Below are 10,294 nucleotides of genomic sequence, written 5' to 3'. Positions count from 1 at the left end.
GTCCACCGGAAGGTGTTTCTTATTGTATGTTGACTATTTTAAGAATATTAATGTGCTCAAATATGTGATTCAAACCATGGATATTCTATACCAAAATTCTTGAAAGATATCCAAATTCTCAGATGTTGACAGGTTATGTGCTGTACAGTAGAATATCTCTTTAAACTTATTTCTCAACTGGGGTGTTATTGAAAGCAGAAAATGAGTTCGATTCAGATCATTCTAATTCCTACTTTTTCCATAGACTAGAAATAATAGCACTGCAGGGGGCCTGGGAAAGGGCAGAGAGATTGACAGCGAAGAGCTACTGACACTACAAAAATCATTAAACAATAGAAATGACAAGTAGAACACCCTTTTCAAACTGCTTTTGTGTTCCTGTAATTCCTGAAAATGGAATGCTATTATATGTTTCTCTCAGTATTAAAGTTGTTGATGATTAAGAGTTGGACTATTCTTTCAATGAGAGTCTGGCTCATAATTTTCATTCTACTTCATGAAAAAAAAAACAAAAAACACATTCCCTAATATGACAATAACTGTGCTGAACAGATTCAAGGTGACAGTGATGAAGTGGAGGAAGCAGGTGTGGAAGAGGATGGTGATATAGCAGAAGAACAGTATTATCAGCATCAATACCTGGCAGAGTAGGAGCCATGGTAACTGTGTGTAAAATATTCTCTGCTCTGCAAAGACATAGATGTAAATATTCATCAGTCACCATCTTATATGGTTTATTTGTTAGGTTTTGAAATAAAATTTTGCACAAATATTTAAAAATCAGTTCATTGTATTTAGAATACCATGAGACATTTTTATGTGAGAGGTGTAGGATGCAGTACATTATCTGATGTATACTCATTTGCTGCTGTTGAATTTGGGCCTTGCGAAGCACTTCCTCACAGAGCAGCTGTGCAATGTATCATAACTGAAATGAGAGAGGGAATTGTTTAGGAAATTTCCTCAAAAGGGCAACTAAGGTCCTTTTCAAGTCAGCTTGCACGAGTGATCCTTTTGTCACGTTGTACTAGAAATGTCTCTCCTTACAAGAATTTATAGTAAACTTTTATTTTAAAGAAATAGAGCACTTGAACTTTTATTTTAAGAATTGGGCGTCTTAATACAATATTTGTTTATGGAAATAGTGGATTTGCCAGAGAGCTATAGAATTAGTAAGTCGCATTTTTTTCCTTAAGTAAAGACATGGGTCATCCTAAAGTTATGTTAGTGCAAATGCTCACTGAATTTCCATTATTTGAAAAAAAAAACACGTGCTGCATGGTGTAAGAACAGATCTATATTATTTCTTTATTTCAAGTTGTAGTTTAAGATGATAAGCCAAAAATTGTTTTCAAAATATTTCATAGCAACGATTCCTTACACAGAACTGCATTAGGGGAAACCATGTGGGGCTTTCCCTAATTTCATGGTACATTTTATATGTTTAAATAAAGGATTCTTTACAAATGAGATCTCCTGCTGAAGAGAATCAGACCTAAAAAGGCAGTAGAAACCTGCCAGTAATGCCCAGGGGTCCCTAATATGTTTTTATTTATTCCATGGTGTGTTATGCTTCCGCAGGTTCCTTCATCTGAGCTGCAGTCCACATTGTCATTCGAAGCTAGGACTCTGAATGGAATTCCTCACCCAGCTGTGGCCTAACAACCAAAACCCACGTTATTCCGATAGCTGAGATTTGTTTTGCATAACATAAATTTTAAAAATCATTTGCAAATGGGATTAGTTTACTACAGAAAATTGATTTGTTATAGAGCTATGAAACTGGACTTGGAGTCTTTTTCCAGATATAAGACCAAAATTATCATTTGGTGTTTAGAGATTTCTCTGAGGGGCTGGGGGGACACCACAGGAGAAATAAGACGTTATCTTATCCACAGTAGCTTTAAGACTTGTACTTGGGAGAGAAACCAAGATGGCGGCATAGGTAAGCACCTAAACTGCTGCCTTGCACAACAATTTCAAAACTATAACTAAAAGACAGAAAGGACACCATCCAGAACCACAGGAAAGCTGGCTGAGTGAAAATTCTACAACTAGAAGGAAAGAGAAAAGCTCACAGAGAATTGGAGGTACGGCAAAGGGTCTTTGTGTGCGCAGAGAGGAAGGGCGGCTGAGAGCCTGGCTGACTTTCTCGGGCGGAAGGGGGAAGGAAGCCCCCGACCGCACTGAACCCCAGTTCTGACTGCACTGAACCCCAGTTCCGGGCGAGCCCTTGGGGACCCACACTCTACGGGGGGGATCTGGACTCTCGGGCGGAGACTAGGAAGCTGGGGAAGGCAGAAGTCTGAAGGCGCGTGCGTGCCAGTGTGCACAAAGGCTGCGGAGGTTGCCACAGGCTTTCCCTAGTGGAAGGGAGTCATAGGCTCCTGACTGCACTGAGCCCCAGTTCTGACTGCAGTGAACCCCAGTTCCAGGCAAGCCCCTGGGGACCCACGCTCTTGTGGGGGGAGTCTGGACTCTCGGGCGGAGACTCGGGAGCCAGGGAAGGCAGAGGTCTGAAGGCACGCACGTGGGCGCAAGGGCAAGACTGACAGGAAGCCAAGACTGAGACTCCACCCCATCCAAGCTGAGCACAGAGGCTATTGCAATTTGGCAAGTCTAATCCTATAAGGCTGTCTCCAGCACCGAACTTCTCCCAGCATAGACACAGCTGATCCTTACAGCCAACTGGCCTGGAGGTCAATTCTTCCCAGTGATACCAACAACAACCAAGACTTAATTACAACAAGGCTGTACACACAGTCCACAAAGGGGTGCACCAAGAGTGTGCACCTCAGGTTAACTGGGGAGGCAGACCCACTGGGCCATATTGGAAACCTAGCACACAAATCTACCCTACCAACTCAGGGAAGCAGTGAAAATGCGGCGTCAAAGAATCAGATCACAAACGAAAGAAATGGAGGAAAACAAACGACTGGATATAGAATTCAAAACCACGGTTATAAGGCTTTTCAAGAATATCCTAGAAAAGGCCGATAAATATAACGAGACCCTCGAAGATATGAAAAAGGACCAACTAGAAATTAAACATACACTGACTGAAATAAAAAATATTATACAGAGACCCAAAAACAGACTAGAGGAACACAAAAATCAAGTCAAAGAATTGAAATACAAAGAAGCAAAAAACACTCAACCGAAAAAGCAAAAAGCAAAAAAAAAAAATCCAAAAAGTTGAAGATAGTGTAAGAAGACTCTGGGACAACTTCAAGCGTACCAACATCAGAATTATGGGGGTGCCAGAAGAAGAGAGAGAGCAAGATACTGAAAACCTATTTGAAGAAATAATGACCGAAAACTTCCCCCACCTGGTGAAAGAAATAGACTTACAAGTCCAGGAAGAGCACAGAGAACCCCAAACAAAAGGAATCCAAAGAGGACCACACCAAGACATCATAATTAAAATGCCAAGAGCAAAAGACAAAGAGAGAATATTAAAAGCAGCAAGAGAAAAACAGTTAGTTACCTACAAGGGAGCACCCATACGATTGTCAGCTGATTTCTCAACAGAAACTATGCAGGCCAGACGGGAGTGGCAAGAAATTTTCAATGTGATGAATAGCAAGAACCTGCGACCAAGATTACTCTACCCAGCAAAGCTATCATTCAGAATTGAAGGGCAGATAAAGAGCTTCACAGATAAGAAAAAGCTAAAGGAGTTCATCACCACCAAACCAGTATTATATGAAATGCTGAAAGGTATTCTTAAAGAAGAGGAAGAAGAAAAAAGTAAAGATAAAAATTATGAACAACAAATACATATCCATCAACAAGTGAACCTAAAAATCAAGTGAATTAAAAACCTGAGGAACAGAATAATCTGGTGAATATAATAGAATCAGGGTCATAGAAAGGGAGTGCACTGATAATTCTCAGGGGGAAAGGGGTATGGGGGGTTCATGAAGAGACTGGACAAAAATCATACACCTATGGATGAGGACAGTGGCGGGGAGGGAAGGGCAGAAGGTGGGGTGGGAACTGGGTGGAGGGGAGCTATGGGGGGAAAAAGGAGAAAGAATTGTAATAATCTGAATAAAGATTTATTAAAATAAAAAAAAAGTCTTGTACTCAGAAAATGACAGGACGTTGAAAAGAGGGATAGAGGAAGATAAACAAGTTAGGTAGAAGCAAAGACATAGTCTCCCTTACAGTTTTCAGATGGAGCATGGCCCTGTGGGTACTTTTTTGGATTTCTAATGTCCAGAATTGTGAGGAAAATTTTTTCTGTTGTTCTTTAGTCAACCAGTTTGTGGTACGTTATTACAAGAAGCACTAGGAAGCTAATATAGAACGTAAGTGTAAATATTTTTGTAAAATGAGGAAAGAATTAGAATATAAAAATATAAAGAAATTAGCAATAGCTAATTGACATTGATTATATATGTTTATTTTATGAAATAAATACACTTAATAGATTATATACTTTTTAATATCTTTTATTCACTTTAAAGAGAGAAGAAGAGAGAGGAAGAAATAGAAACTTTGATTTACTGGGGATCGAGCCTGTAACACAGGCATGTGCCCTGACCAGGAAACCAACTGGTGACCTCTTGATGCATGGGACAACACTCAATCCACTGAGCCACACCTGCTGAGCTAGAGAGATTATATTTTTATGAATTAAAACAATAAATTATGAAACAACAATTTTAAAAAATCAGATAAATTATACTATCAGTCTTGGGGAGAATGAGAGAAGCAAAAAAGAAAGATCAATTATACTCGGTGAAGTTGAACTTTCACCTAAGATTCTGGACAGTATTTCTGGAGTTAAAGTATTTAAAGTCAGTCATTAGTTGTGGAATGCATCCCTTATTTGTTTTTAACCACAGCTGTTTCAGAAGCATCATGGAAAAGAAAAAAAGAAGAAAAAAGAAAAACAAGATAGTTTCTTCTTGAAACTCTGTTTGGAGGACTTTGTGAAAATAGTCCTCTGGGCAGAGATGTTGGATATCAGGATATACTTAAATTGTCATAAACAATACCACTAGAAGCTTAACTCTGGAAAAAATAAAACATACATGAAAGGGTAATAGTGTAATTGTACCTACTTAAGAAATGTATCCAATACCTAAGGAAAATATCATATGAAGCTATTTCTCATCAGGCTTCTGAATAAAATCTACATTTATCCATTTATAAAATCACTATGTTGTTATTCTCAAAGGTGTTATTTCCTTAAGCTAATCATCCAAAATTGGTGCAATGACCTGTTACTCTGAAAATAGTTATTAAAGACTAATTAACTCTGCATAATTTTAGAAGTATTTGAACTGATCATTAAGGATATGTTGGAGGTTCAGTGGTAGGTCAAAATTAGTGTACTTGCTAAGCCCATGATAAGGCCACTTCATGACTCATCATATTTATACTTTGGGGTTTATTGACCTTATTCATATGTTCAACTAAATGCCACTAATATCATTGGCTATGTCAGCTACTTTTCAATGTGCTAATTGTCTATAATATCTTAATTAACATGTCTATAAAATGAGATGCTTTATTGTTTCAGTGTAGTAACCAGAAAGTTTTCCAATTAATGCAATTTAAGTGTTTTCCCAATAGTGAATAAAATTGTTATTTATATATTTGATATTAAATCTTCCTTAGCCTTTTAAAAATAATTTTAGCTTGTATTAATTTTTAGAGGTAGTATTTTATTGCTTTCGTATTTACTTATTTTATTTTATTTATTCTTACTGGAGGATATGTTTATTTATGAGACATTTTACAGATGCATCTTGGCTTACTACTAGGGTTATGTCTCTATAAACTCATCATAAGTTGAAAATATCATACTTAAGTCAAAAATGTATTTAATATCTCTAACCTAGCAAATATCATAACTTAGCCTAGCCTACCTTAAACATGCTCAGAACATTGAATTGCATTAGCTTACCTCTTGGCAAAATCATCTAACACACTGAATACATTGTAGGGTATCTGGTGTTCACCCTGTGACTGAGTGTCTGACTAGGAGCTCAGCTCACTCTCACTCTTCAGCATCCCCAGAGTGTCAACCCATGTATGGCTAGCCTGGAAGGATAAAGGCAGGGACAACTTCCGCCCTCACTTACCATCTCATGGACATTACTTTAGCTTTCCTCCTCTCTGTTCCTGCATTCTCTATGATTATCTCACAGATAGTTCTCTGGTTCACAAATGGTTACTATTTTCCATTATAAACTAAAATAAAAGAAATTGTCTCTTAAAATCTATTTATCTTTCCCAGATTCTTCTCTTCTATTTTAGGTAGAGCAAAATACTTCAAAAGAGATGTCTCTAGTCAATGTTTTCAACTGTCTCTTCTGATTTCCTGTTGAATCATCTTCAAGAATTATTTTAATTCTAATATTCCCTTAAAATGTCCTTGTCTAAGTCACAATATCCAGTTGTCAATTGTTAGTCTTGACTTAGCATAGCAAATGACACCGTTATATGTCCTCCTGGCTTTTATTCCAAAATATTGTTTTCTTTGGATCAATATCATTTTCTATCTTACGTGCAAAACTTGCATTTATCTCCAGAATATGAAATTTTAGAATGTCCCAAGGATCTATTTCTGAAAAGGTTTTACTCTACATTTACTTTCTTATTGACCTCAACTTCTATCATGACTGCAAATACTATCTGTATAGCAACTTCTCTTTTGGTCATTCCTGTATAGTATCTCCACTTGGATATCTAATAAGCATTCAAAACTGGATATGTTTAAAACCAAAGTTCTTAATCTATCTCTATTCCTTTCTCTGAATAAATACAACTCAGCCTGTCTCATTAAAGCCAACTCTTTCCTTCCTGTTTTAACTTAGGCCAAAAAGCAAAATCATGATGGATTTTTTCCGTTTTCTCACATCCAACATCCAAATCCTTTACGAATTCTATAGAAGCTTTTCACTGTGTATGTAGAATCTAATAAGTCTTTCTTGTAAGCTACAACTTTTTCTAAGCAACCTCTGTCTTTTGTTTTTTATTATTTAATATCTCCCAAATGAACTCTACTCTGGCCTTTGTCCTTCTCTTAACTTTATTTTCACAAAGTGCCAGGGTGATCTTGCTATAATTAGTGTAGATTCTGTCACTATTCTGATCAAAACTTTCTAAAAGTTTGCCATATTCTCAATATAAAAAAATTCCTGCAATGCTCTTTAGATTTTACAGGATGTGGTCCTGAGATTATATGTGCTGTCTTCTTGTTCTTCTTAAAACACACAGCAGCCCTAGCCGGCTTGGCTCAGTGGATAGAGTGTCAGCCTGCGGACTGAAGGGTCCCAGGTTCGATTCCAGCCAAGGGCACATGCTTGGGTTGTGGGCTCGATCCCCAGTGGGGGCATGCAGGAGGCAGCCAATCAATGATTCTCTCTCATCATTGATGTTTCTATCTCTTTCTCCTTCTCCCTTACTCTCTGAAATCAATAAAGAAATATATTAAACACACACACACACACACACACACACAGCAATCATGCTTCTAGCTCAGGACATGTGTACTTTAATTTTTTCTGCCTGCAAGTCTCTTGTCTCTAGTTTACAGAAGGCACACTTCCTCATCCTTCAGTTCCTACTTAAACATCATCTTTTCAATGTGGCCTTTTGATGACCCTTTATGAAATTGAAACTTTCCTCCCAACAGACACATTCCATATCTGTGTTCTCTTCTTGGTTATTCTTCCTCACATTTATCACTCTCTTACTATATGATTTTTATATTTTTATTTTATTGTCTATTTTACTCCTCTGAGGTCAGAAATCCTTGTCTCTTATATTTACTGCTCTATGCCTGGTACATAGGTTAGTCTTCATATAGATAATTAAATATATGTTTGTTAAATTAATATAACAATACATATTTTTAAATATATTTGTATTGATTTCAGAGAGGAAGGGAGAGGGTGAGAGAGATAGAAACATTAATGATGAGAGAATCATTGATTCCTGCCTCCTGCACGCCCCCTACAGGGGATCAAGTCCACAACCCGGACATCTGTCCTTGACCAAAATTGACCCTCCACTGAGCCAAACCAGCTAGGGCAATAATATATATTTGTTAAATGACTAGAACTCTATATGTGTTAAGGGAATATTTTATATTTGAGAAATATAATTATCCAGCTTGTTTATAAGTAACATTATCAAATTTAACAATATCAGCCCTGTTTATAAATATAAAGAAAAGAGAAACACAGGACAGAAGGAAGGAAGGATAAAAGGAAGGAAAACCCAAACGAAATATTAGAAAAGGGAATAGGTTCTTATTGAGCTCACTTCAGCAAATATGATCTTTTTAAATAATCACCTTAGCATTACTCACCTTAAAACCTTTACTTGCATCACAGGGCACTTAGAGTAAAATCCAAATCCCATATCCTGTGCCAGGGTTCTTGTCCCAGCATTACAAAGGGTTCAGCAATCTGGAGAAAGGCTGTACATAGATTAAGTAAGAGTCCAGAGACGAAAGATAATTTTGAAAGGCATTGGGGGTCAGAGGAGTTTAGCTAAAAGACCTAAAGTTCCAAGTTCTTAGTTCTTAGTTTTTCCTTGTCTCAGGACCCCTGCTTTTTATTAACACAATTTGTCCTAAGGCAAGGTGGAGATGATACACTTCAAAGAGTAGGGTTTACAGAAGCATTGTCAGATTGATGAATAGCCTACAGCTGTTCAGGTGTTTGGCCAACAGGAGGCAATAACATGTAGATTAAGATGCCCTGAGCTGTCTGGCAGCAAACAATCATCCTATTCAGGTTTGGGGGAAGTGCCTTCTAGCCACTCCAACAGGTAATTACATATGTGACTCAGCCCTTGTTGAGCCCCCAAGTTTCATCAACCTTTTGATAAAACTCTTGTAATTATGACATGCTGGAATTGGCTTCCGGCAATCCTGCTTGCAAATTTATACAGAATGTGCCTCTTCATGATATTATACACTTCACCACTTGTACCTAGAATTAAGTCACCAGTCTTTAAGTTTCACAAATACACTTCTTTCATCTCTACTTTGTCAAGTCCTTCTTGTCCTCTGGGTTCAAGGTTATATGTCATCCTCTGAGAAAGTTCTTTCCTCACTGCTTGATTTAAAGACCTCACCTAATCTCTCTGTGCCATATCACCCTGATCTATTTCTATTATGATCTGCTAACTTGTCATATTTACATTTGTTTATTTTCAGTCTAAATTGAGTAGATTTTGAGCCTTATGAGAGTTGATTGTACCTATCAATAGCTGGACCCATGGGAGTTGGAAATTCAACATAATCAGCTGAAACAATCTATGCCGTGAATCTATTTGAAGAAACGAGCCTACTTATCAGTCTACCTCCCAATCTTGCTCAACCACCTTAATGATGAGAGGAAGCAGGAGTGCACAATGGAGTCTATACATGGAGGGGCAGACAGAGAAAACCTTGCTCTCCAGAGAAATTGTACATTTCTGGTCATAAGTCCTGGTAGGCCAGAAATTTCACTTTTTTTTCTCCCTCAAATCAGCTATGATGCTTCTCTGCTATTTTTGTAAGAACGTGCTTTCTGATTTTCTCCCACCTGACTTTAAAATGGCTGTTTGGAACATGACCTGTTTGTAAGTTAGAGGATTCCAATATTTAGGGTTTTTTTCCCCCCATAAAATAAAAGAAAACATCAAAAAGAGTTTTCCGTTATTGCGACCTTGATTTTCACATAAAGCATATACATCATTTTGGCCTAAGAAAATCTAAACAGAAGAGATTGAAGGGCACTAAGGTGTGGGGATTATGTTGTTATACTGTAGTTCTGTATTGACTATTTGCAGCATAAGTGGAAAGTGAATGCAGTTTACTGTGTGCATTCAGGATAATTGCCCAAAAGAAGCTGCCTCTAAGTTTATAAAGCAGATTCCGTTCACAACAAAAATAATGAGGATGCATTTTAGATGTGCAATCTGTGCTGATTTCTTTAATGTCAGTGATTTTAAAACTCAAGTATTTTAGTATGTTTGGTATCTGCCTAAAAGCATAAGAGAAATTTCAGAATATCAAATAATACTATATTTTTGAATAAAAGAATTCTCTCATACAAAGCATTTACCATTCAGTATAGGAATATAAAAGAATTTTGAGTTTTCAAATGGAAGTCTATTTGAACAGGGGGGAAAAGTCACAACTTTGTTTTTTTTCCTCAACAATAGGTATGCAGTATAAATACACTCTTCCCTACTTATACACTCACTTAGATTATACTTCCTATTTCATCCTTTTAAGTTCAGAATTCTTTTCATAACTACTCCCAGTTTTCTATTTTAA

Source organism: Plecotus auritus, assembly GCF_963455305.1.
Source record: "Plecotus auritus genome assembly, chromosome: 6".
In the NCBI taxonomy this organism is placed as follows: domain Eukaryota; kingdom Metazoa; phylum Chordata; class Mammalia; order Chiroptera; family Vespertilionidae; genus Plecotus; species Plecotus auritus.
The sequence above is the reverse complement of the archived record's forward strand: the minus strand, read 5'-3'. Positions refer to the sequence as shown.